This window comes from Scomber japonicus, chromosome 11, assembly GCF_027409825.1.
Source record: "Scomber japonicus isolate fScoJap1 chromosome 11, fScoJap1.pri, whole genome shotgun sequence".
Lineage (NCBI taxonomy): Eukaryota > Metazoa > Chordata > Actinopteri > Scombriformes > Scombridae > Scomber > Scomber japonicus.
In genome coordinates, this window is record NC_070588.1 from 8992667 (window position 1) to 9020639 (window position 27973).

A 27973-nucleotide genomic window follows, 5' to 3' on the forward strand; every position below is an offset into this window, starting at 1 on the left:
GCATACAAATAATCAATCATCCGGAAATAACCAGCTCACTGATGACAGAGGACATATAACTGCCACTACGCAATCAATCACAAGCTCCTGTGTTGGAGTTTATGATGGCAACACTGAAAGGGTCATGTTTGACTGCGAGAGACGGAGAATGCATTCATACAGAGATGCACACACACAGAGACACATACACACACACACACACACACAGAGACACACAAAAAGCTCATTGGCTGACTAACCACAAGCCCATTTATCTCTGCCATAGAGCGATCAAACATTGGCCTCATAAATCATAAAAGCTGTCATCATTGTCTGCGCTCCTGTTAGCTGCCCACAGACTACAAACGAGTGGATGGAAAATTAATATTATAAGAGTAATTGAGAAGTGGGCACGAGTCAGACCTCAGGCAGCGTCACGGAGATAAATATTTAATCCGCTGTGGTCTGTCCACCGATACAGCGGAGCTTCGACTCGGCTCAGACACGTGTCAGAGGTCTGAAAAAAAAATGTCAGCATGCCAAAGGTCTAAAGTACGACCTCAAAACTCTGCTTAGTGCCTTGGTGGAGAGAAAATAAACTTGCTCCAAAATTCATTAATCCAGCTGATTAGTAAATAACATTTCAAGCATTTCATCAGCTAATCAATAACAAGAGAATATTCAATGGGCTTCATTCATAATACGTTCATATGCACAGATGAAGGATTGTGCTGGTGACATCCTGCCAGGTTCTTTTATTTCTCTGGGCTCGTCTTCACACTGTTTCCATGTAGAAATGTATAGCCGTAGTTTATCTTGGTCAGGGTCACACAGAGAAGCAGAGCAGCCAGTGTGACCTTTTTTTCTCCAGCTTGAAATAGGAGGGGGGATGCCACGACGGCCCCAGGCTATATGAGTGATATCACCCCTCCGATGAGATGAGTCAATGGTTTTCTATATTTTTTATGCTTTTAACACTATTTCTGATGATTTGCACAAGAGTTAAAATTTCTGCTCAACATCTTAATTTCTGACTGCTATGGGACATTTCACATCTAAAATGATGAAGCAACCTAATTTCTTACTTGAAGTAGATTTTAACTCAAAAAGTGAATGAGACCAACGAGAGAATGATGAAGTAAATGAGACATTACTTATTTGTTTCTTCTTACATAGTCACTGAATGCAACTGTACAAGAGATCTTTCTATTCCTGCTGAAGCAAAAAAAAATGAGTTATCCTTGTTACTGTAACATCCAAACCGAGGCAGTTGAACGGATCCTCAGTCAGCAGTGCTGGCAGTAGATGAGACAGCTCTGCTCTACTTTACAGTAAACTGTGACAAATTTACACACACACAAGCAAAATTCACTGATATTAACGACAATGCATCTTAGAGGAGATAAATTCGGCACTTAATACTTTTACAAATGATCTCGCTAAAATATTTACAGTGAATCCATGCTATCGAACAGCTGTCTTCAACGGTATGTCTTCCAGAGCTGCGTGAAGCAATGATGTTGAGCTACTGAAGCGGTGACACATGGAGGAGATGAGAAAAACAAGATGACTAAGGCCTGCCGCAGGCGCAGGTTAAGCTAGAATGCAATGCCCTTGTCATCTATATTAGGAGTCATCCTCCATGTGAAAAGGTCTCTCTAACTCCTAACTCCCTAACAGTTGGTTCAAGTTGAGTAATAAAAATAGGGTCAACTGTACAACAAATGGGTAAAACTTCAGGCAAAACTGACTTCGAGAGACGAGTGTTCAAATTACAGAGAATAAAGCCCTTTAGGGTGATGACTTTACCTCAAAGGGATTGTACAATGAGTCAACTTGGGACAACAAGACATTCTCTTGTAAAGTTTAGTTTTGTGGGTGGGGGAAGTGTGTGTTAGGGCTTGCTAGACAGCAATAAATAAAGTATGCACAGATGGAAAAAGGCACAGGTAGGGATTGATATTCCAGCGGGGGATGTGAGTGATAAAAAGTTAGCGATGCTGCTGGGTAAATAACTCACTGCTGCAGAAGGTTTTTTAACTAGTAACAAACTGCAGGAGATGTTTCTTAACATGCGTGAAATTACCCTCAGCGTGCTACATATAACAACAGTAACAGCCTCTCTGCAGCCCACATTACAAAAAGCCCATTTGATGAGCGTGCACATTTTGGTTCTCTGAATGACTTTCCTTTTAATTTCACATCTTTATTTTTAGCAACAACAGGTCGATGTAAATGGGTTTGTGTCCATCAGGTCATTTTCAAAATTTTTCCATCGAACCCTGCAGAACTCAATTGTGCAAAGAGCTACATTTCAGTGAATGAATGATGGAAATCAATGACAGGAAATGGAGCACTTCACATGCAAACACAGACAAGGTGTCTATCCAGAGAAAACCTCAATTATCAGAAAACAGACACGTAATTAGTTCCTTTGAGTTCCTTTAAAAAGGATTTAGGAGAAGCTATTGGAAATGGAATAACATATTCATCATTATGCTTTAATAAGTGTATAATCACCAGAAAATAAGAATTGTGTTTTCATTAGCTTAGAATGAGACCTTTCTATCAGCAGTAGTCAAGAACGGACAGACCAAACACTGACTTCAGAGAGCCTGTTTTCACAAGTAATTAACACTGGGTTCAAGGAGGAGAAAAATAGAGGTATGTTCACTTCACATTGGTATGAAACACCTATACAACAAAACAGCAACCATTTGGTCTATAGGAGCGAAATATAAACATCTATATCTAATTACTATGATGTACTTGTGTAATTAGAGCCTAGTCTACTATTTCTTCCACACCTGGATTTGTGTTATCCTTTACCTTATCCCTGCTTATTCTATACTATACTCTATATATAGAAAGTATATTAAATATATACTTTTGGTACATGCAAAGGGTGCAGGTTGTTAAAAATGCTCGATACAGTTTGAAGTCAGAATGAGTCAGATTTGTCAGTTACAGTTTATAAACACAACATTCAAATTTGGCCCCGTCTCCCCGGCTCAATGACCCCAGAGGCGCTACGCTGCACTGCATAGTTATGTTGCTGTGTTTTTAGAGTCCTGCCCTCATACCCTGCACGATGTTATTGGCTGGGAGCTACAGGCCCACTGCCCAAAGGCCAATGCCCAGAAACACACCAAACAGAGTAAAATAAGAATGATGCTTGAGAGGGATTAATTTGAAAATCCAACTCATTCTGCCTTTAAATATATTTTTAAATTAACCAGCTCTTATTAATTAACATTTTCTCTGGACTATGAAGGGTAGTTTGGACTTCTAGGCACAAAGGGACTGATGGGATTTAAACATTTGAATTGCAAAACATCACATTTAAAAAAATTCTGATTTATTTTTTCACTATTCTGTAGCTATACCACAATTTCTAACCACGTTCTGAGCAGTTAGCAGTGGAGGAGACGCTTTCTCTCAGGAACTTGACTCTCTGTGGATGAGCTGGATATCGGCTTCAGATTAATTCAAAAATTCTGGAGGGATTACCCAGCCTCAGCCCAGCTAATTCTGGAAATTCAAGCATGCAGGGAACTGCAGGCAGTGAGCATCAGAGCGAGCATCAGGAATGCAAGCCTACAGTAATCAGGTCACACACCTCTTCTCGAATATACTTTGTTTGCTGCCTAAAACATTTCTGACTCTACTGTGTTTATTAGAGCACAGAGGAATTATCAACTCTACCTCAGTTTGTCTTGAATTATCTGTATATGTCTGCTGTCGGATGTTATTGGTTTTCTTTCACTATTAAATGGGCTCATGAGAGAAATTCATGCTTTTAAATAAAGTTTTGTGTGTGATTTTACGTTGACGACAATATAACAAATCTTTATTAATCAGGGTGTTTAAACAGTAATAACCTTTTTGCAATACGTTGACCTCCACTGAGGGCACAGGACGAGAACAATGGGAGCACTGTTCTCTCCTTTTCTCTGATTTAACAGTAATAGACAAGTCTTCAGAGTTGATCTCTCCAAACATTGAGTGGCACTTTATTCAAACCCATGTTTTGGAGACATCTGAAGTGCTTCTTTGCTTTTTAGTTTAAGCACCACAGCCAGCTCTCATTTACTTGTACCCAGAGCCATAATTTGCAGTTGTTAAATCCCTGAGAGATACAGCCACAGCAACCACAACTGAAACTCAATAATAAAAAACAAGTTTTACATACCCTGAAAATCTCATTCCCTTTTTTTTGGACTTCAAAGGGAAAGTGGCCTTCAGTCAATGAAAGGCTTGTTCCCATTTACAGATGGGGCTAAATTAAAATCAGCAGGTAGTCATATACTTAATACATATTTTAGGGGACCTTGTAAATTCAGAGCACATAGAAGATGCTTGATGTAGAGAAACCTTGTTGATCTAATCACTGCGGCAATTCAATTTAATATGTATGTCACAGGTAAAGATGTAACTGTATGTATGTTCATCCCAAACTGTTCAGTACAGGATGTTCAGTTCAGTTTGTGGTCTTTCCTTTGTTGGGTTTGCTCCATGACCAAAACAATTACTGTCAAAATAGTTTAAAAATCCACATACTCCGACATTCAGATGATTCTAGAGAGCGAGTTCAACCCAGATGATTTTGGCATCGCACTACTTAGCTGTAAAATGCTTGTGTGCCAGCTGGCTAAGCCAAGATAGACTGGTTACCCTGGTTACCCCTGTAGTATGGCTGCCATCAGAATAACAAATGAGAGACCCATAACACTGACCGAGTGCAACACTTATTAAAATGTGCTCTGTTATCTCTGCAGTGAAACGATACAGCATGTCCAGCATCATCCAGATCAACTATAATCACATTAGTGAAGTAGACGTGCACATCTGGAATAAGAAAGCTGGTGTTGGACCAAATAACTGAATCTGTAACAGCAGAAAAAGTCAGCACACTGCAGCTCCCAATGCAGGTATAATTTAATATGATATCATAAGTGACGTGTGGAGGCTTCTGCTCTTCTTCAAGTAGTCTGAAGCAGAGCAGAAGGATTGAAACATCACTTGTGAGATCATATTTAATTATACCTGCATTGGGAGATGTAGTGTGCTGACTTTTTTCTGATGTAGTCAGACAGCCTGTATGTATGAAAGTAGTGGTTTAGATATATTATTATATATGACTGTGATTAGATTATTAATACTGAAGCATCAATGTTACTGTTGTAGCTGCTGGAGCTGAAGCTAGTTTCACTTCTACTACTTTATATACATTTAGGCCAAAATAGCATAAAACAGTGTCCTGATACCATGCAAGAAATATAAAGCTTGGTTTCCTTTCTCACTACAGCACAGCTAAACTAGTTCTTTAGTAATAGTTAGTTAGCTAGTTAGAGAGGTAGTTAGTTAGTTAGCTAGCTAGCTAGTTAGTTAGTTAGCTAGCTAGTAAGTAAGTAAGTTTATGCCTTTCTTTTTTTTTACTGATGTATGGAAAAACGTACTGAAGCCCAAAACCGATGTGCATAAGGTATGATTAATTGTATCTGATACTATTTTTAAAGAGGACATAGTATGCTTTTTCCAGTTTTCATTCATTTAAATACTATTATGATGTTGGCTATCTATGTTTAACAAGTTCAATGTTTAAAAACTTGAGGTGAACACATGTAGAAATGCTCCCTGTGAGTCAAACGCTCAGGCTTTCCATGCTCTGAACAATTTGTTCGCAACATTTTTTTCTACTTTGCCAACACGCTGACGTCAGCTTGTTGCGTACGCTCATAAACAGCCGTCCGTTCTGTAACCTTGGTTGCTGAGGCTGTTGTGCTGTTCTGCTGGATAATGTCAGTGAAGTCATCTTTGCAAACATGTTTCCAAGCAGCATATGTGATTCATCAAGCCTCCATTTTGACCTACAATCAGTTTTCAATGAAAAAAGAGGGAAGGTAGTCAAAGAGAAGAGAGGGGGGGGGGGTTCAGATTACTGCAACAGGAATCTGAATGAAAAGCCTTTTTTAACCTTGAGAGGGGACTTTCCTCTGTTGCCATCTACTAATTAATAGTTTCAGCATCAAGACAAAAGTGTTTCCTCTTTAATAGACATACTTTACATGTACACAATAATTGTGTTTCCAACACAGTTTTTGGGGGAAACCCATCAATGCAGATTCCCCCAGTTTATAAGATTAGGGAAGTTATGTGTTTGTTAGACTTGGGCCGAGACGCAGACAAGAGCCGACAACCAAAACTACAACTATAACACAGAGTTAAAGGTGTATAGCTTGTTCCCTACACGAACGCTGTCTCTGAGTATGTGTCCCTATGCATTTATCTGAAGCCTCCATATACCTCTCTGACCCTCGAAAAAGCAGTGTCTTGTTTTGCAAGCTTCTTTTCATGCACTCTTACATCAAATAGGAGAGCCCACCTATCATGGTATATCATCTCTAAAGCTACTGAACTGCAGGCTGAACATTGACATTTCTCCACTACTCCAGTCCTTAAAGGTTAACATAAAAAGCTTCAACAAAAGAGGCAGGCTTTTGACCTCCATCACGGTGTTAGAAAAATTTAACGCTTGAGCTGTCCTGGTGTCAAACCGGTCCGTCAATGTTTGGTCATCTGCACATAACGACTTCATTTATTTCCCTCATTAGCCCACATGCAGAGAAAAACACTCAGTCAGCACACATTTAAATGACTGCTAGTGTCCATTATTTTTTCTTACCTACATTACAGACTGAATAACATAATTTACTACATTTCCTTATGAGAAAAAAAAAAGAGTGTTAGTGGAGCTTTGAGTTGAGATTATTCTGTCAAAGTACAGACAGGTAGGTGTGCTGAAGCAGAGCCGGTGCTGTCAGCAGAAAGCAGAATGACCGTACTGCTTCCTCCTGTCCTCACAAGCCAAAGCCACTTAAGAGAAAGTGAGACAGAAAGGCTTCTTCGGCTCATGAGGGAAGACTTGAAGCACAGAGAGAGGCAGAGGAGAGGAGAGGAGAGCAGGGAGGGAATGTTTATTTCATTTACAGCTGTCCTTACCAATATTTACAACCTATGAAGTACACAAGAAGTGGTATAACAGGACGTCTGCAGGTCCTTAAAAAGTCTTCAATTCAATTTTCTTTTTTAAACATTTGGTCTTCGAAAATGTGTCTATGTGTATTTTGGTTGAGCTGAGCAGGGAGCTGCAGGACCAGAGGCCTGTACTACAGAGCAGGATTTGGGGTTAGTGAGGTAACTTCAGGTTTAACCCTGAGTTACGCTGATGGTTCACTGCTTTAACGGGGGCACATTGCTATAGTAACTTATGCTGCACACCTAATCTGCCCCAAAGCTCCAACGTGTATAAAAGCACCACCTACTGACTGATCTATTCTCTCTGAAAATGGCATCACCATTCGCAGAAGATCCCTTGGAGCTTGGTGCGGGAAAAGTGAGAGAAAGAGGAAGGGAGACTTTTTAGAGACCGGTAAAACCCTTTGGCTATTCCTAATGATTTTTTTATGAGAGCTATAGATTCTCATCGGAGGAAATGACTTATCTGTGTCAGCTTCTTGAGCTGTATGTTGCCAGTGTGACAAGTCAGAGTCCCACAGACTGTATGCATGACCTTGTGTTACTTTGGTACTTTACATACTTAACAGCCCAGTAGTTCTAAACTGACTCATTGACTCACTACCTGCACACATGTGGCCTGTTGGGAGCCACTTCCACCAGGCTCCGATTAGACACCAGTTTCCGCCCCTTCCATTAACCCTTACATACTGTTCAGGGTCAAATTCGACCCATTTTTACATTTGAGAGTTGCAAAAACACCCTATAAACATCTATTTCAGCTAGACAGCTCCTCAGCAGGAGTGTGCTCCTGTGTATGAACCCCCCGTCTTCTTCATTTCATTTATTTTCCTGTTGGATGCAAGTAACGTCAAAGCCATTTTAATTGGGCTTTTATGTACTGACATCATCTTAAAACAGAGACCGATTGAAGCACTAAAGCCTTGTGCTTGTTGTACTTATAATATATGAAAGTAAGCCAACTAACTGCTTTGAATGATGTTTATATATTTATATTTTAATTGCTCCCATCTGTCCATTTGACACTGCTGGGTTGTAGCTGAAATTGTCTAACATGCCATAAGAATATATCTAAGCAACACGTTAATTTAATTACAAATGTAATTATAGTTAGATCTATTAATGTCCTAATGAAGGGGCAGTGATATTGATAAGCTTATTACTTATACATGTACAGTCTGCAATTATTTTACCAGCTGTTGGTCCATTTGGCAGCTGTGTTGTGTTGCTTTTAAATATTCAATTACGCTAACCTAACACATGTTAGTCGGTAATTTAGTCTCACTTTATTAGCACCAGTCAAGTGGCCGGTAGATTTGAACATTCAGTAGGACGGTGGGCTAAATACTGAACCTTGGTTATTGACATCACTTGAAACCTGATATAGCTAAAATGAGAGAGTGTGTCCAAACTGTTGACTAGTACTTTATGCTGTGATATTTGTGTGTTTACATCATTATTAAACAGCATTTTATTTATTTATAGTATGGTCAAATATTTCAACCATATTCCACATTCACATACTAACTCTAAATGGGTCGTCACTAGGTAGAAATATTCAGTAACAATCTGTAAGTAAGAACTAGTTATGAGGTGCAACTTGTTTTTAGTCATATGCAAATCTAAACTTAGTAAACATTTAGGTTGTAACGATGCTAAGTTTAAACTGGTGCAACTTTTTCGTACAAAAATGACACAATATCAGATCATGTATCAATGTAAAACTCCTTTTACGTGTTTCCCGATGTCACATTACTATTACACTTCACTGGTGTATTTTCAAAGCAGGATCTAAAATGCACAGTGACACATTTTCATCAGGCTATACGGCTGCAATTTGTAGTCTTGCTATAACACACCTTTGTCCTGCAGCTAAAGCATTTAAAATCTACAGTATGGGGTCAAAATGGTCCACTGGCAGTTCTTGAATATGTAATCAAGACAGTTTTAGTGTTAAATGACAGAGCACAGCCACACTTTTTACTTAAAGCAATCACGTCCATCATTTTTTTGGTAGCTCATATTGGCTTTTGCCTTCACTTCATCCCCTATTGTTGAAGCTTACATAATGCACACAGTGTTAACTCTGCAATCACAGACACTCTCTGGCATTAGGCGTATGCATCAGCAGACCTAATAATATGACTCCAGACTCGCAAGGTCATACTAGAGGACGAGGACGAGTAGACAGATCGGGGGGGAGGAAGGGGGGGGGGGCATTACAAACAGAGGAGCACAAGGGCAACACGAATACAGACCGACTGCAAAAGATGGGGGAACTAGTTGGAGAGGGGGAATGAATCAACAAAACTGTGATGTCAGCATCCCTGGGGCCAGCAGGGAGCATTAAGTGAGTTGACGTGGGCCACTGAGTCTCTCTCTTTTTCTTCTTCCTCCTCTCCTCCCTTCCATTTCTCCCTTTGTCTTTCTCATCCATATGGCAGATTCCACCTCTTCCCCTCCCCCCTGCCCTGCTGCACACTCTATTGAAATGGCCTCTCTCCCACACACAAACCCACGCTTGCTTGCACAAGCATCCCACATCCCCTGAGCCATGTCTTATTTACGGTTCGATTACAGCCGACCGCCCTCCAGGACGAACGTCCTCCTCCACCTTCTCTCCGCCTTGTGCCCAGATGTTGTTCAAATAATTAGGGGAAAACCTGTTTTGACCCACTGGGGTCAAAACAACATCTGTGGTGAGTGTAGCAAGAAATCTGCAACAGCATCATCACGGCACTGGTGTCAGAGGAGGAAAGAAGAACGATGAAGCCAAATACACATATATGACCCGTGGCAAACACAGATATTTATTTAACACACAGGAGCAGTTTTAGAAGTTGATATGCTCAAAAATGCTTCTCACATCGCACAAAGGCTACAGCAAACAAATCCCTATGCAATACATAAATTAAAAGCAGAGGGCTCTGCAGCAAGTGCACACACATCTCCACAGAACAAGGTAATAAAGTGTGCGCCAATGATTGAACAGAACCCCTGGGAGGCATAAAACAGCACTATCCCTGCAACAGAGGTGAATAATAGGACTGCTACATCTTCCTTCCAAAAACCACTAGCGCTGCCTGTCTGCCTGCTGCCGCATTTCACTGGAGCCTGCAACACTCTGCTCTGCAGCCCGTAGTAAACTGTGAGGATGCGAAGCTCCTCTGAGGGACACAAACACCTCCTTCATAGTGGCTGTTGGATGTACCAGCCAGCCTTAATGTGACATGCTTTTAATGAATATTAAAAAGGTCTTTTTACCGCTTGGACTGTGGGTGTACCATCAGGTCATAGATTATGCGTGTTGAACAACATTTTTTACAGGTACAGAGAGTGTTCACAAGTTACATAATGGGGCATCTGAGGCTCAGGAAGTAGAACAGGTTGTCAAGTCATCACAAGGTAGGAAGTTCAATCCCCAGCCTGTCCCATTCACCTTTTAAAGTGTCCTTGGGTAAGAAACTGAACACTAAACTGCTTCTCTGTGGAAAATGTCACAGTTTTATTCTGCAGGTTTTTTTTGTTTTGTCCAAACAAGATTCAAATTACTATCATGGAAGACTGTGAAAACCAGCAGATATTCACATTTGAGACACTGGAACCAGTTAAGTATTGACATTTTTTTCTTTAAAAAGAACTTTCTGTCAACCAACTAATCATATCAGTTTTACTACACAGTATCAATACAGTGACAGGAAGAGAGACAGGAAAAGAGAAATGAACGACCACGGAAAACAGGCCGCAAAGAAAACATGAATTCAAGATAAGACATTCCAGTGTGCTACAATTCATCCTTCTATTACATAAATGTACGTATAAAATAATTCACCTTGAACTCTAGAAAACCGCATATCTTTCTTTAATGTGATACCGTTTGCTTCATGGACTGCCTCTGATCTCATGGTCGGAAAATGTAATAAAATGTAAAATGGGTCAAGAATAAAATTACCTTTTATCTGTGAGATAGTCCCTTCAGGAAAACCCGATCCTGCATTTGCAATAATTAGAGCTAATTTAACCAATCTCTACAATATTTGCTTGCAATTTGTGCAGAATTCCTGCAACTTCTCCGCATCAAATAGCCCCATCTGGTAAACTGCGATTTTACAGTCGCAGTAATTCACGTGAGGGCAATTTTGCTGAATTAGGGCAACTTTTCCACATGAAACTGTCAAATCAACAGATAGCTTGTGATTTGGACCAATTCACACATTTCATGCCATGGTAACTTATATCATTACAGCGCTGAAGAAGTGATTACATAGTAGTGCTTGCAATTTGTCCTAGTTCCCACAGTTTTACAGCAAAGCAAAAATATTGCAAATTGTATCACTTTTTTTTTTTTTTTTTTTTTTGAGAAAAGCCGCTGCATTTTTGGCCGTGATAATCCCAAAATAACTCAGCGAAAATCCTGCAGGGACTAGCGAGATGTGACCCAACAGTGTCACACAGCTGTGGATGGGAAGTGTACTGTGCCTGGCTAAACACAAAGAGCTTTGTGTTCACCAATATAGGGGACAAGCTGTAACAAACGCTACTCAAAGCAGAGCACAGCACCAAAATAAAACAGCCAAAAGTGGAACGCATTGTACTGTATGTTAAGTACAATTGCACTTTTGCTCCCCTAGCTCTAAAACTTCTCATTTTCCCCCTCTGAGCAACAGATGACTAGAACAGCAATATGCAGCTAGACGGCTTTGACTTAAGTGATGGTTGTTTATTCCACTACTGTGCTCAATATTAGTTTCTCTAGACAAGTGGATCAGCAAACTGCCAAAAATGTAATTAAAATGGAAGTGTAAAGAAAAGCAGCCGTCTGCCTCACTAATCCCAAACAGACCAGAGTGTTACTGGAATTTTTTTTTTTTTTTTTCCCTCCAAACTTTCCCAAAATGCCCCCTTGCTGTTAAGCTGCTATTTAAAGCCAGGACGCGTGTGGGACATTGTTTAGATCCTGTTCTGTGTCTATTTAGGTCATCAGGTTTGGTTCCAACACAATAGTTCAATAGTTTCACCTAACTGAAACACAACTGTGCCGTTAAAGGCTTTCCATCTGCATCTGTTATTGTTTTTAGCTCCACGTTCAAATGACAACACTCGGAGACGCTGTCATGTGACCTCACGAAGGTTTTGTCTTTGGTTCATTCTGTTTTACAAAGCAGCGGTTTAGATGGGTGAATCATACTTTTATCAATTCATAGACTGTAACATGTAAAATACAAGTGGTAAAATTGGTCGTTTTTGTTTTATTTTTCACAGGCACATCTCTCTGGGGTCTTATTATTTTTCAAAAGAGCAATATACACCACATTGTCAAAGCTGAAATCTTAAGTATCTTTTGTCAGGCCTCAACTGGACGAGGGGGGTGTAGTGTATTATTCAAGTTAGCAGTTGTACCATCATGAGGTTATTTATCCATCATGATTACACACTTCAATATCAATGTAATCCAGGATTTAAAGGATTTTTTGTGTTGTTGCCGTGTGTCCACAAAACAGCATTTTCCTGTTAAATCGACTTCACATTAGAATATCAATCATCCTTAAGAAGATACAAAGAAGAAAAGAAGGATCATAGGCATTTTTTAAATCTGGCAAATATTATATTTGGCAGAAAGTTTGCCATGCTTTACCAACACCTGGTGCAGAAATAAGTGAGACTGATTCTGTGTGATAATGTTCAAAAGAGAAATGCACCTGTTCCTAAATGAATACCGGTCACTGCCAAATTGTCTGGATTTGGGCCGTCAGGTTGATGCCAGTTTTTCTCATGGCTAGGTCCACTTCATGACATCTGTAAGTAGACAACTGACTTCATGTTTTCAACTTTTTATGGTAAGAATTTAATTTAATATTCAGCGATACTCGGGAAACTTAAGATTTTCATTTGGGAGAAACAAAAGCACACCAAGGACATGCTGACGGGTTTAATCAAAAAACTGCAATTCAAGATGTTGATGAAAAGCCTCTTAGAGAAAAAAAAGGCTCCTATGAAAGGTTCAGCAGCATGCAGGGCACATTTGAAAGAGCTACATTTGGGGGAAAGATGCTAAAAAAACTCACACCTGCCTCTGGTACTCAGCAGATCTCTGGCTGAACGTCGTAATTCAGGCGCATCTTTCATCACCACTTGGTCTGTGAGTGAGAGTGTGTTGCCTGGAGAGAAACAAAATCCCAAACCCTGGGAATAACGAGGAGCATGTGTGTCTGCGTGTGTGAGCGTATGTCCATGAAGAAATATCTCTTAGGCTTAAAAGCAGATGATAAACTGACAGAGAGAAAAGAGCTGAGAGTAAAACACTGATGATTCATATGATTAACAAATAATATCTCAGTTCGCAGTGTAGAAGCACCAACGCAGGAACAAAGAGGACTATCAGTGGGGGGAAAAAAAAGAGTCTCATTTGACTGCGAGTGAAGAACTCTGATGTGATCCCACTACTGACACTTTTGTCAGATGAGCAGTCAAAGGCTGAAAGAGACAGAGCTGAACCGACAACGTAACAGGCGCTCGCCCCAAAACTGCGTAACAGCGAGGCCACCCGGGACTCTCACACTGTAACTATAACTTCATCAAGATTCCTCTTTTATCACGCTGCATGGGTGTGAATTCAATAAAGCTTCACTACGTTTTGGATACTTGCAATGAAGTGAGTGTGCGAAGAGTTTCAGCAGGTAGGTCTATGTAAAGTATCATAGCTATAAAACTACTCTGATTACTTTAACAGCCTGGACAGAATGAAGCGTTCTTCAAAAAAAATCTATAAATACATCCATATTAACATGTTTTAATTATATTATTGGGGGATCCAGTGCTGCTTATGCAAAGATCTAAACCACACTGAACAAATGGCAAATGACAAGTGAGCCAGAACAGTGGTATTACAGCGCAGCGGACCCCGCCAAAAACTGACATCACCTGGAAAAACAAAGCCACCTCTCTCTCTCTCTCTCACACAGACACAGTGCAGAGTACACGCAAAGGAGATGTGCAAAAGGAAGAAGACAGGAAAGAAGCACCCACACACAGGGATAAACTAACAAAACAGCTGGGGGTGAGAAACTGGGGGTTTGACATTGAGGTTTTGATTCATATGGGCGTCACGTTTTTTAGTCATTCCAACTTATCGCTACAGGTTTTACACATTTTTTTTGGGGGGGGGGGGGAATTATGGTCAATATGCCTCATTTAAAGAAATTATACCTCAATTTTGAGTCAAAATTGACCCAAGAAAAACAGGAGGGTTCAAATCAACCCCGGACCAATACTACCATTGCAAATGCATTGAGCCATGCAAATAGTGTAGCTTAAAAAAACACGTAGAAGTAGCGGTTTAATAATGTGGTCTTTCAAACAAATGGTGGTTTTGGTCTCCAGGGGATGGAGACTGATCCTATCCAGAAGCCAAGAACATGTGAAAGCTACAGTTTATATAGGGGGACAGAGTGACGTGACGTGATGAATTTAGTACACATTGGTTCAGATATGTTTTGTAGTGGAAAGTCCAACAAAAAATAGCCTAAAACAATGTAGATAAAGTGGTTGCTTTTTGAGGAACCATTGCGCCTTCTTGAAGATTTTTTAAAATCAACCATAATGACACTAAAATTATCAGACTGATATAGCCTGTCTGGGAGTTTCCTTAACCATTGTTTACATGCAGTACTGGTCTATTAATTAAAGGAAACCCCCCTCACTGTGACTGTCACTAAAAGGAAAGAGAGAAAACAGACCTCCACCATCCACACGACAGTTCAGATCTCTCACAAACATTCATTCCTGCTTTAAAATTATTAATATGCAAACATCAATTTTAATTTATTTTGATTAAAATTCAACACATACTGCTATAATCCAGATTGAAAATCGTATGTGACTTTGGGATCGTTTTCTTTGGCCGAGCGAATGACCTGTAACTTCAGGCATGTAAAGACAGAAAACAGAGAACATTCCTCTGTGACGTATGTGGATTTTCCACTTCTGAAAAGACAACACTGTCGTTATCTGTTGCAAATGGAGGCTGCATGCTTTAAATATTGCCAGCAATCGAAACACTTGTCTTGATTGTTCTCAGAATGAATGAATGAACGTTACGTTAGTATCATGCCAAGACAAGCAAGATGTCTTCAGTCTGGTTTTGTGTTATTTTTCTGGGTATGAGACAGATCCCATAATAACTAAATGACTGATAGTGTGTGATGAAATCCATATAAAGCCTAAATAAAAACTTAACAAGCTCCTAAGTCACCAAAGGAAATAAATTCCAAAAAACAAGCCAAGTTTACGAGTGCTGCTGACAACACATGATGCTGCACCTCTCCTGCGTCATTTCTACAGTGGTTTCTCTACGAGCGCTAACACAAATTGCCCAGGGGTAGAGCAAATCCTGACCTGTTTTATAGAAACAAAGGGATCAAATTAAAATGTTCCCACTGAGTGAGCAGAGTACACAAATATGCCCCCATGTGCCAGCAGCACCTGCTAAGCTCCAAGTCCCAGCACCCCTCCGTATCTATGAAGCATGTTTAGCTCCACTGCAGCATCTTTATCAGTCTTACAAAAAAAAAAAAACTGACAAGGCAGAGAAAAACAAACTTCATCACCTACTTATCGGCATGGCTGGCAGATTTAAAGAGCAGACGCTGGCATTAATTGACAGTTTTCCAAACGCCTCCCCCGAATAGGCGACACAGCTTAGCAACCGTAACTAGCAACAGCAGGTTTTTCAAGCTTTGGGTTTCTCCAAATGTACAAAGTGGTGTGAATAGTGTGAGTGACGCTAAGTACTTCAAGAGTTTCTTTTTACTTTTTTAAAATCACCTTTCCAAAACCGAGAAACTGCAAGGAGCCGATTAAACAGTTTACCTGCTAACGTAAGCTGCTAATATTATCATGTCTGGCAAACTAGCTTACTGTCTACCTCCATGGTCAGGTAGCACATCATTAACTAAGCACTAGTACACATTATTTGTAGGTTAACAGGCTATATTAGCTCATACAATGACTAGTATTCCTCCACTACAGAGAAGTCAGTCCTGAATGCTGTCAGAGTTGAGGTAGTTAGCAGCTCTCTCCTGCTCTTTATTGGATTTACACTGAAGCAACACAAGCCAATGTTACCCAAGACTGTGTTATGCTTGGCAGACATATCCATTAGTCCCCATCCTAAAGGCTTTTTCTCATTATAATGTTAAATGTCAAAACACACAGTTTCATAATCTGAACAAATATGTAAGCTAAGAATCCCAACAGGCTCAATGTTAGAGCGAAAAACAGTCTGACTTTTAGTTTTTTTCTTCATTAGGTCTAACTAACTCAGATGAAAACATTAAAATGTCATAAAGTGCACAGAAACTGACCTTAATTAGCTAGCTACTGTAGCTCGAGCTGATAAAAGTCTGCCGCCAGCAGTTGTCATTTCAGGCGCCAAAATTGACGGTGACAGGGTAGAAATGACAAGCATCACTTTGTCTACTTCTGTCTGAAATAAAATACTCTGTGTTTTACAAGACTAAAAAGATATTGGGAGGTAAATCTGCCACCATCATTATTAACTGCATATGTGCCATTCCAGGATGAAAACTAGGTAATTGAACAGTAATTAAAAGGAGCAGGACTTAACGAACAGTCAATTACTAGCAACAACAGAGATAGAATAATATCATAACACTCATTTTTTGCTCAGTGCTGAAACTTAACGGCTATGATAACAAAAGGCAGCTCGGGGCTGTAAAGGCTGTTCCTTCACAAAATGGCATTTAGCCAGAAGGAATTGCGGTTAATTGAGGAAGTCTATTTCAGACTGCAGAGGCTTGACCTCCTCAACCTGAGTCACTCCCGCACAGACAAAACAATCTACCGGCTAAATCTGAGCGTCATTAACCCTTTCAAACAGGAGCGCTGAAGCAAGCTACCCAAGACAGTGCACTAAAAGGCACTCTATTTCCCTTAATCTCACTCTTCCTTTACCTTCTATATATAGCCATATCACCAAGGACTCTGCAGAGCTCCATAGAATATGGAGGACAAGACGGAAACAGAGAAGGTTGATGAATATGGAAAGCATGCAAGCGAGCGGAGGAGCAGGGGGTACTCCATTCACTCATTCATTCATTCATTTATTCAGCTACAGACTCTTCAAACATTGAAAAGTTTAAAGAAGAATCTACTGTTCGTGGGCAGGGGATTTACCGTCTGACTGTACCTTGTTGGAAAAAGCAAGGAGCAGAGTGTAGAGCTTATAAAACAAGAAAAGAGTCTTTTCACAGCTACTCCATGTGGCCTGCATTATTGATGGGCTTAGTCTAATCCACAGTGAATACATGTATAGCCGCATCGTGACACAATCCATGTTATCAGGGGTCATACGCACAAGCAAACTGCTATGACATGAACCTTTATGTGTGCGTATGTTCACAAGGCCTGGCTGAGATAGTATTGGGGGTGGGTGGGGGGGACACAAAGTGGCACACTGACAGATAGAGCAGCACACTGTAACCATAACCTACGGCAATGTGGCTTTTTTTTTGGCTTCAGTATACTAGAGCTCCACTGAACGCTTATGTAAAGGCAGTGAGGTAGTGTACACTCTGTAGGGAAGGAGAGAGCAGGCGTATCTTCCCACAGTGTTAAAAGTATGCATGCGTGCTTTCTCAACACTTCATTTGAACTTAAAGATGCCCTCCAGATACGTTTTAAGACATGTAAAAATATTCTGCTTAGAATTATAATTTGTCTTTTTATGCATTTGCTACTTAAAAGTGCAATTACATCGTTAGAAAAAATGCTTAAAATTACATCTACCCCCCTTCTCCCTTATATGCAATATATATCATATGCAAATATATTTAGTTTCAAAACTTTATTTAACACTAGATGTTTCCTACTTCCACAGAATATACTACTATCAGTGTTTGTGCACTGGAGGCTTCAAGTTTCCACGTCACTGGACCGTGATTGGCTCCAAACTGGTTGTGATGTCACAAATTATGCTTGTTTGGTATTCAGATTGAAGGTGAGCACAGAGGAATCCCCCCACCCCTCCCCCCCTTTCAGAAGATGATGATGAGAGCAGCTTTCTGGCGTCAAACTCTGCACATGCATCATTTTCCACAATTAAGATCAAACATTCAAGTGAAGTTTCAGCAAAAACACATTTTTAAGTTGAGAAAGAGTAAATGGACCACATGAGTGCAGAATGAAATACTTCTGAGAAAACAAAGCTGACACATGCAATCTGGTGTGAATGGAAAAAAAACAATATTTATTTAACTTAGTTGTTACTCTGTTAGTGAAGTTAAAATAACACATTTTTATTTTTATTTTTTTTATATTGTATTATGTATTATACTTCCGCTGCCATCAGTTATTGGTTTTATCCATTTTCAAGTTGTCACACTCTCATGAAAGCCTTAAACTGATAAATGAAGGACGGTGTAGATGAGAAAATAAGAGATTCATTTGGGAAAACAATAATAGCAATAACCATCAGAGATCTCTGTGGAAATAAATTCATTTTTATACATTTTCTGGGTCTCCCAGACCCAGAAAATGTTCAAGTAATAACCACTAAATGAATACATCATAATGACTATATTAGTCACTATAATTGTTTCAGCTACTCATGCTAAACAAATTATTGTGGAAAGCAAGGACGCTCTTATTCATAAGTGACATAAGAAACATATTTTAATTAGATTTATTTGACAAATAGATACATTTAGTACAAACAAGACGAGAGAAACTGAGGTTTTCAGTGCAGTCTGGTGCAAAGTTCAAGAAAACAACAATATAAGTATTGACTGAGCATCTTTGGTTTGACAGAAGATAAAAATGCATACTGAACATAACAACTAGGCACAAAGTCTTCTTGAATGCTGTCAAAGTACCAATTACAATCTTTACTGTGACTAATAGGCCGAGTCAAAAACAGATCAATCCACAAATGAATTGTGATTCTTATCTTCTGCCATTCTGAATCGACTGACTCACAATGTGAGGGGGAAAAAAGCAGCATGTGGACGGTGTGCTTCTTTATAAAAGAACAACCGTTGGCACATTTAATAGCTTAATAATTAGCTTTGCAGCTTTTGAATACCTCTCAGCCCATCACAGTCACGCTAGCAGAGTGGAGCATGAAACTGCAGCACTAACAAACAGCTGACCTGCAACACTTAAAACAAACCTAAACTTAAACAGACGGATCAGATGAAGAAAACCTTAGCCCACAAACTCTTATTCATTTCAAAAACAAAACAAGCATCCAAATGCCTCACCATACATCATGAAGTACCAATGACATGTGCTACAACACTGTATTTACCTTCAACTACTCTAGCGGAGCAGCTCTGTGGCCACAAAGTCATTTAAATGAAGTAGAGCAGAGGAACAACATGAATATTCAGCCAGACTCACTGAGATCAGGAAAGAGTGCAGAGCATAACACAACATAATAAATATTCTGACTTATCTGCAATCCAAATACATATCATTTATGCATTTATAATAACATAACGCTGAATATGTTCATGCACTTAACACACCATAGTTCAGAATATTTCGCTCAAATCACACAAAAAGCAAACCTCTGAATGCAGCTTTACAACAGCATAAAGAAGTGAAACACATCGGTCACACACCCAAACATGAACGCTCTCATCAGAAGCTAACACACAATTTCCAACCGTTGAACCGTTTGGAGCGTGGCCCTGGTGGTTGTACGGAGGCCTCGTACTGCCTTGTCCTGCCCTTTGTGGTGCTAACATGTGAGCGTGTGTATATAGCATTGACTGTAATGTCACATTCACGCTCTGATGCTAACGTTGTCTGGCATGTGCATTAGCCCTTTCTTCTGTTTTCACTGAGAACTCATCTCCAGTGAATGTTAAAAAAAAGAAAAGAGTTTCTGAATTCCTTGAAAAAAAAAGGTGACTACTGCCCTCACATTCACATGGGACTGTGCATGCCTACTGACAACACCTACCACTTTTTTTTGTATTTTAAAGGTTATTGTAGTCCCCAAAGTGATGCATTATGCAGTCACAAGTCTGTGGCGATCTTAATGTATACTGCATGAATAATGGCCACAACCTGCGGCTTACTGCTCACCACCAATTTGGTGACAGGGGTGATGAGGCGGCATTGATGTGGCCACCCTCAGGGAGGAGAAGAATGTCTCAGTCACGCAAGCTGAGGTCACGCTGCTTGATTTGTGTAAACCCTTATCCCTCACCGCCATCACTCCACCGTCCAAATTTACAGTCTGCTGTCTTCTGCCTGCTCATTGGTGGGCAAGACAATCTGATACAGAAATATCCTCCATCCAGGCTTCCGACTCTGTGGTAAAAACCTCTTTGATTGCTTTAGCTGAAAAGTTGGTGCTTGCTCGGCCTAGTTTGGTAGTTTGATGTAAGGCCAGAGTGGAGTATGGCATAAAGAAGAAAAAAAAAAAAGGTCCAATTCCCATGTGACCCACGAATGCTGAGAGTGCATAAGACTGTAAGGTGGACTGAGTAAATGCATCTGCTCAAGAAGTGCTTTTTTTGGTTCTTTTTTTCTTTTTTTTTTCCTGAAATGCGCAGTGCACTTATCATGTTGAGCCACAGAGCTTCTGTAAAATGCTGAAAGTTCTCCACACATATTGGATGACTTTCCCCCCCTTAATTCCAAAATCACTTTTAAACTTTTACAGGAAACGATGGTGAATAATAAATAAAACTGACCCTTTTTTTTGACAAGATATTCATACTGCTAGCTGGCATATGGTCACACACATTCTAAAAGACTCTTACAACGTGCTGCACATCATTTGGTGGAAATATATATCCAATGTAAGGCTTAAAAATATATATTATTTTGGTATTTGCCACAAAGATGACACCCAATCCAAAGGAAAAGCTTAAACCTAATGTTTCTACAGTATGAAGAAAGCACAGACAGCTTTGTTAGAGCCATCATTATATCTGTGCAGTTCACCATGGATAAATTTATACCTTTGACCTCTCTTACTTTGCAGTGCTTCAGCTGAACAGTTTGTAATTCAAATTAATGAAGGCAACCATAACTGCTTAGTATACTATAATATCAGTATGAGTCTCATTTACATCACAATGCATACACAGATATTTAACATCACTAAAAGTCTCTTTTTGTGGTTAGTAACTTTAGCCTTGAGCATCATCTATTACAGTATGTTTTACACAGACTGGCTAATTGATTGAAACCCACTCGTGTAAAATTAAGTCAAAAGTCAATTTCGGTTCTAATTTGAACTAAAAGAGGAACGTGAGACAGCAAGGTCATTCAGAGGCTCATTATTATTTACTGTGGTAAAGATTTGCAACTGAATGGGACACAAACGGTATTTAAATAGTACGTTTCAACCCGAGTAGAACAAAGAGCTTTTTTTTTTAAAAGAAAAAGAAAAACAGGGCTCTTGTTCACCCACACATCGCTGTCACTTATGAACTCGCATGAAAAGAAAGAAAGAATAATAAATGAGTGCGTTCAAAAGAAAATTTTGTACACACACCTTTACATCAAGTCCACAGTTTAACCAGACTTTTATTTCAAAGTAAAAAAAAAAAAAAAAAAAAAAAGCAAGCAAATATCAAAAGTCAATGGCGTCTCCTGCCAGTTACATCTTGCAGAGCTTAATCCTGGTTAACCTATTATACTCGCTGCATTCATTCCCAGTTTCTTACTTGCAGATACAAGTTTCACGAAAAACTGGGTCACGCTCGGGATTCGTGTGAAACGTGTTTGTCCGAGTCCAATGGCGCTGCTTTCCCCAGATCAAACTTGGATGTTGCAACCGTGGCAACCAGTTTGACAATGTCTGTGACTCCTCCGCAACAGATCATCATCATCATCATCATCACATTTTCAAACAAAGACAGGAACCTGGCACTTGTCATGTCTGTCAGATGCAGCTAAGGGCTAATTTTTTATTTATTTTTTTAAACTTCTACACTGATTAGGGGCCGTGTGAAAACTCCAATGCGATGCCGCTCGTGTGTATCTCTTCCTCTTGAGACCCAGTGTGCAGACGACAGGAAGAGCTCTCCTCTTATTTTGTACCGAAGCAGCTTAAAAACAGACGAGACAGGAAAGAGGGGAGACTGCTAAATGTGACACAGCACTGACTGGTTGACGCAACACCGTGAAATATGAGCTACTGTACATTTAACATCAATAACTAAAGTAGGAGACAACAAAAGCAGGATGCCTGAAGTGTTTCAGGAAAAATACACAAGACAATGGACGACTTGTAACTGGAGTGGAAGTGGCTGCTGATAAGAAGTATCTAGGGAAATGTATTCATTAGAAGAGTTCAAAAGTGCTGTAAGACAAAAACTTAAGAGTGAGCTAACTAACTTTTTTTTTTGAAATCCTTGAATTTTAAACACTTTCCAAATTATCCACACAACAGAAACCTCAAAAAAGCTGTTGTTTAATTTCAAGCTTATTCGATTGTCCATTTAACAGAAACAGCCGCTGGTCTGACTGACTGTAAACTGGACTGACGTTTGTTTTCGCAGCACTAACACTATCCTACTGGGGACAGTAAACATTCGGGAACGCAGCCAGAGCTGATTTCATTTCGCCCCGACTTAACCTTAGCATTCAAATATTTTCTTTGCAAACAATTACTCGCCCGTCTAGCAGGTGCTCCTCTCAATAAAGAGACAATTTGCCCAAATTTGGTTCTTGGCAGGTGCTCGTCTGGTCTGCAAAAAATTTTCCTGATAGCGTGACAGTGGAAAACATACCTGCTCGTAAAAGACTGAGAAGAGAAAGCGGGGCATTAACGTTATTAGTTGATAAGTATGAGCTTAGAGGTCGAGTTTAAGTCATCAGTGATGTATTTTATGCAGGCTTATCGCTGAGAATACTTGCATTTGACTGATAGAGTGTTTATCCAGCTGCTTATCACTATTACAGCTGACACTGAGCCCCTGTGGTTTTTCTTCAAATGTGCAGCCTCATCAGCACCCATCAGCCCACAAATCCTGAGGAAATGTATAGTCTTTTTATAGAGCCTCACCCCATCCCCCCCCCCACCCACCCCACATGATCTAGCAGTGGACTGAAACAACAATGTCCTCAGGGTAAGATGCACATGGATCAATGGCAGAAGCAGCTACGTCCACGTGGAGCTGTGAAGAAAAGGTGACGGCTAAAGTTTCTGTTGTCTCCACGTATGTATCACAGTGGCATTTAAAAAGGGGGGGAGGGGAGGGGGCTTCTTCTTACAGTCAACAACTATTTCTTAGTCTCAGGAGTGCCAGTAGCTGCCTCTGCTCTGCTCTGCTCTGCTCTACTGGGCTGCATGGGTTTACCAACACACATCCAGTGGAGCATCTCAACCGCATGCAGCTTCCCTGAGAGGGCACAGTGCTGCAGAGATGAGTGAACTTTGCTCATGCAGGCATATACATGGAGTACACACACACACACACACACACACACTCTCTCTCACTCTCTCACTCTCTCTCTCTCTCACTCTCTCTCCTCTCTCTCTCTCTCCCTCACACACACACACACACACACACACACACACACACACACTCTCTCAGTTTGGTACTGTATTCTCAGAGCCTGGTCTAAGCTGTTTTCTCTTTAAACTTGTCACCTCAGCAAGTGGAAGCGTTACTGCAGCACTTTTATGAAATATACAGTAAGGCCTATTGTAGCCGGCCCTTCAACTCAGCTTTGATCAGTATTTGCTGCGCTTGCCCCTGACAGTGTTTTTTGTTTTAGCCGACTGCTGCACCCAGAATTTTTTTTTGCGAAACCTCAATTACACCGTTTAACTCGGCAAATCCGCAAAATTGCTTTCCCCTGACAGCTGTTGTGCAAATAGATTCAATCATTCTGCTAAATTTCTTTAAACAAAAACAAGTGTTTGTCAGCAGAAATCTCCTGCGTTGCTCTGCAAAATGTGAGTCTGAGTCACCTGTTCGAGACAAATCTCACACCCCACGTGGGACTAAAGCAGGGTGGATCCCTCTGGGAATGGGGGTACTCTCAAAGGGAAACACCGCTCGGCTGGAGAGGGAAGAAGTGTTGATAACATCACAAGTTAAAGGAAGAGATGTTTCACTCATATGTCCCCATATTGAACTTGAAAACATAAAAACTCATCAATTATTTACTGATTAGCTCTTCCCTCAGGGCCGTGGTGACACCTCACTTTAAAACTTGCAATACTGCACAAGTGAAGAACTGTAGAAATACAACTTAATCATGATATGACTGCAAAACATCACTTTTTTGGGGAGGAGGTAAGAGGATGAATAAGTTCAGAAGTTCACAGGATAGCATCAATAATTTGAGATGCTTTCAACAGAGCACCCACCCACCCCAAAAATGCCAAACATCTGCTGGCTGCAGCTTCTCAAAGTTGAGAAATTGAGGCTTTTCTTTATTATACATGAGATTTTGGACTTTTGATAGGACTGAACAAGACAGTTGAAGACGTCACCATGAACTCTACGAAATGATGGGTATTTTTCACAATTTCCAGATATTCTATAAATAAAACAATTCATTGATTAATTGAGAAAACAATCGGAAGATGAATTAATAATTGATTAATTAAGTTGCAGCCCTTCTGACATGAGCGAAACACAACTGAGTAGAGTAAAGAAAGGATCAGCATTTGATGAGGTCTATTTTAGCAGCTATAAATGGACGGATCAGCCCCGAAAATCATTCCCAGGGTCAGTTCTGGAGATCTCTAGCTAGCACACACATTTTTATTGCAAGTATTTTCTTTTTTTAAGAAAAAGTATTTAAAACTTTTGTATCAAAATATTGTGATGCCTTGATGTCGTTCCTAAATGATAGATTTTAAAACTTATATTGATCTTAATCACATTTTTTTTCAACGCTTTATATTTGCTGTCTAATTTTTTTTTTATTATGAAAGATATTATTAGATATTCAGATTATACTATCCCAATCATAGCACTAGAGGTACTTTCACCTTTTTAATGATTAAAAATAGATTGAAGTTAATAACATTTTTTTACACTTTATTATGAAATGCTTATAACAATGCTCGGACTACAGCTGTGATGTAAGTTCTATTATTGGTCTTAATGGTTCTGGCCGCAAGGTCATTTTACGCTTTGTGCACAAATTAACGCATTGTTGGTCTGACGTAGACCATAAGTCATTCATTTTAATAGGAGGTGAATGATGAGCAGTAAAGGATTAGCGCCCCCATTGTAGCCACTGCAGATGTTTGCTAGTGGATGATGCAAATAAGTCTTTTTTTTCTCAAAGTTTGCATTAAAACGTACATTAAAAACCTGAAGTAGACGATGAGAGCAATTTAATTTTCAAAAGATTTCTACATTTTTTTTTTTTTTCAATTCCAATCATCACTAAATGGTGCATCTGGCTTTATCCAACACTGAAAAACCACTAAGGATTATGAGATGTAGCTCCACCTCGAAGCGCAACTCTAAACCTGGCCTCAATTTGAGCCGAACAAGGGGCCACGTCAAGAGAAACTAGTGGCTCCATCTGTCAAAAGAGCTCCACTTGTTTTAATGGTGAGCAGCACTAAGTCTCAGTGGGGAAAAAAACAAAAAAAAAACTAAACCACCAAAAAGTCAATAAACCTGTGAAACCTGTGAAAAACAGAATGACACCAAAAAAACAACAAAAAAAAAAGAAAAGAAAAGTACTCTGGCTGCTTTTCCCATATGACACAGACATGGAGCAGTGTCAAAGCATTCACAGGTGCAATGTAGAGGAAAAACTGTCTAGATGCAATCATCATTTTTGGGAGGATGTGGTATGCAAAACCAGTCATTTAATAAAAAAATATATATTTTAAAAAGGCAGGAATTGCTGCTTCTGGATACATTGTAGTGGTATACACATCTCACATCACTCAGTCATCTTTTTCTCGCGTGCACACACAGAGACAGGAGTAGATTTTTGAACACTGCAGAGCATAACCTGTATAACACCTTTAATGCAGCCAGCACTGCGTTAACATGCTTTGTAATATATATCTGTGTGAATTGCACATGATGCAGTGTGTGTCCCTGGCAGACCTTCACAAGGCAAGGCAAGCGCTGTCAGGGGTAAGAGATGACAGCCATAAAAATCCCACAGTCGTGTTTTTAATACAAGCGGGATAAATTTCACACAAGGCTTACAGAGAGGAGGGTAAAAGTTCACATTTTTAAGATGCACGCATGGGTTTAAAATAATTTGGACCGGTGCATCTCCTTGCGTCTTGCACTGCTCTGGTGGATTACAAGCCTAATATTACATAAACATAGCCGGAACCCAAATCATATTAGCAGCAAACCCCCCGTTTGTTTCATCCTCTGCAGACACCCCCCACCCCCCTTCCAAAAAAATATATATATATAACACGCAAACAGCCTACTCACGTTATCGTGCAGGAGACGGAAAGTTGGGGTTTGGTTGCCGGGCTTCAGTAGCACTTCACTTCAAAACACAGACGTCTGTTTTGCTCCGTGTCGTCGCTGGTGTTGAAGGAAGGAGGGAGAAAAAAAAGCAGAACACGGGCTGAGATCAGTTGTACGGTCGCATGTACTGCAGTGTCCACAGTCTGCTGTCGGCCTACTTCTTCTGTTTGATGTTTTGTCATGGTTGGTGAAACAGAAATGGGGCATTATCGCCGCCGAGTGGTGCGGAGCGGCTGCTGTGCGCTCGGTGTTGCTTTTCCCCACCCGCATTCTGCAAAGACACGACCCTACGTTGCCTCTGATTAGCTCTGACGTTGACGTTCTTATACTAAGCCAATCATCTCTCGCCTAAACTAACGATGGGAATGCCTACTAGCCAATCAGAGGCAGAGTAGGGCGGGTCTTCAACAGAATGCGGCGCGAAGGAGTGAGTTTACCTATTAAGCACCAAAATATAAATTCAGGTGTTTTTCATGGATACTGACATGATTTATGAGGAAGATAATTCCTTATAAAGCAAGATGTATCTCTCATTTGGAAATATATTCATTAGTTCATGTAGATTTTGGAATATAAAATAAAGATATAATTTTTTTGGCATGGGCTTAATTGGTATGACATGGGCTTACCGTAATTGATACTGTGACACAGTTTAAGTCCATGTGTTCTCCAAATAAGGTCAACGTCATGATTTATTTACAAAATCTAAACAATATATTGATTTCAAATAATTAAAATCAGCAATTGACTATATGTATTCAGTAACATGTTAAATATTGAAATATTAGGAAAAACCCTTCTGAGAAAAATCTCAAAGGTCTGACTTCAGATGTAACTCCCATTATAATCATCTACTATATTTTTTAGTAACTGTAATGGATTACAGTTACGTCTGCAATATATAAATGTGCAATATACAGAAGTTCCTGAGATTATATACATGTGTACAATGTTCCTGGGACTTACATAGCAATGACAGCATTTTTTTTTAATAGGAGTGGCAGGTTCTGGGAGCTCAGGATGTAAATAAAACCAAGAGGAGTGTAAATGCCTCAACATGAAATAAAGCAGTGGTTCTCAAAGTGGGGTCCGTCCTCGAAGGGTTCCCCAACAAGACTACATAATGACATAATATATGACTATTTTGGTTAGTTATTTCATAGACTTTCTTTAACAAAATGCAAAATCTCATCAAATGAGGTTTCATGGTATAATTTGTGTCAGTTTAGAGTTCCTTGACATGAAACAAAAAAAATTGAGAACCACTGAAATCAAGAATAAAAGCTGATGTGCACATTGAAAATAAAGATCGTGTGATTCAAAGATAACTAGTTGCAATATGTAGAACATAAAGATAAAAACATAGCTATTTTAGCTTCAAATTTGGTCTGAAGACAGAACTTTATGTAGATTTCAGTGCCATGCATAATGAGCAAAAACAGTGAAATTATGTGTCTTCTAATGATTCATATTGTAGCGAGGTGTGAAAACTTCAT

At 39.8% G+C, this 27973-nt stretch overlaps 1 protein-coding gene across 2 annotated transcripts in view; it reads right to left on the minus strand.

The window, feature by feature from the left end:
* The window catches only part of adarb1b (adenosine deaminase RNA specific B1b), a 118534-nt gene extending 91935 nt beyond the window's left edge, over positions 1-26599 (minus strand). For both annotated transcript variants that reach the window (XM_053329010.1, XM_053329009.1), the window contains exon 1: positions 26439-26599. The gene's annotated coding sequence lies outside the window, so the exon portion shown is untranslated. The remainder of the gene's footprint in view (positions 1-26438) is intronic.
* Positions 26600-27973: the final 1374 nt, after the last annotated feature.